Below are 1,565 nucleotides of genomic sequence, written 5' to 3' on the forward strand. Positions count from 1 at the left end.
AAAAAAAAAAAAGAAGGCAGGACTGGGTCAAAGGGGAAGTCGAGCTCTGGCACAAACTCCATAGAAGCCTCTGCTTACCCTATCCGTTTTGAAAATGAGATGTCCCTCCAGAGCTGTCCTGACTTGGGGGAAGGAGACTAGGCCTTTATATTCATCAGTTGGATGTGGGATGTCCCAGGAAGGGGGCATGATCTTGAGTGAGGCAGCTCCCTTGACCAAGGGCAAGTCCCAGAGAGTCAGCTGAAAGCAGCCAGTCTTCAATATCTCATACCTGGGGGAATGAGTTCCTAGATTCTAAAGCAGGATATGGATGACTCACGACAGTATCCACTACACTTCCAAATAAACAAATAGATAAAATCTAATCTTCTTATACTGCATATAAAGTCCACTCCTTGCCTCATCTCATACTGTCTTCTCTGTCTCTTTCACCCTCTGCCCTGGCCCTATTTCTCTGTTGGCAAACTTCCACCAATCCTTCAAATTACTGTTGAATGTGCCTCCTGTGGGAAGCCTCCCTGACTACTCTTGTACACTCAATAACCTTTCCTCCCAGCACAGTTGATTAGGACCATGGATTCTGGAGCCAGGGCTTGAATCCCAGCTCTGCCACTTGCTAGCTGTGTAACTGAATGCAAATTACTTAACCTTTCTGTATCTTAGTTTTCTCATCTATAAAACAGGGGATACCACAGTAGTCTCAGCTCCATAGTGTTATGAGGATTAGATAAGTTAACATGTGCAAAGCTAGAATAGCATCTTGCAGAAGTATGGGCAGCACCTGTGGCTCAAAGGAGTGGGGTGCCAGAAGTAAATAGATGCTGCCATTATTATTATTATTATTATTATTATGCATTTGTTAAAAGCATAAAGAATGCAAAGAAGGAAGAAACTAAAAGAGACAGTGCATAGTTTGTTCAGGAAATGTTGAGTAATTCCGTCTGCAAGAAGGGGAGTAATCACCTTATGGGCCCATGTTGGGAAGAGTTATTAATGTCACAATAAAGAGTATGAATCTTATTTGGTAAGCAGTAAGAAACAATGACAGATTGTTAACAGATGGGAGAAAAGGCCAAAGAAAGAGACAGGTTGAGCCAGGAGATAAGGTCTATATCTTATCCTCCTTCTTACCGGATGTAAGAAATGCAGGTGAGGGGTGGTGGATGCAAGTGCGGGGTGGTGGTAGAAGAGGTGGTTGATGGGGACCAAGGAGGGGATGAGGGGAAACGGGTTTAGAGGAAAGTAATATGAACATGGAGTGGGGAAGTCAGGTCAGGCTGATGGGTCAGGTGAGGAATGATAGGGACATGCTGGGAATAGGGAAGATAAAGTGTGATGGAGACAGGTGAGGTTTATGGGGACAGGTAAGAAGTGTTGGGGCTCTGCAGGGTTATGAAGTCAAGTGAACTGCAGAGACCAGTAAGGAGAACCGAGAGCTGGAGGGGGCCTATCAGAGAGAGTCCAAGGACTACGGGAGTGTAGAGAGGGGCAGGGTAGACGTGATGTCAGAGAAAGGCGAGTGATGTAAGAGCCGGGGCGGTGGGGCGGTGATGTCAGGGCTGGTG

Source organism: Otolemur garnettii, unplaced genomic scaffold (assembly GCF_000181295.1).
Source record: "Otolemur garnettii isolate 467f Iridium unplaced genomic scaffold, OtoGar3 scaffold00031, whole genome shotgun sequence".
Taxonomy (NCBI): Eukaryota; Metazoa; Chordata; class Mammalia; order Primates; family Galagidae; genus Otolemur; species Otolemur garnettii.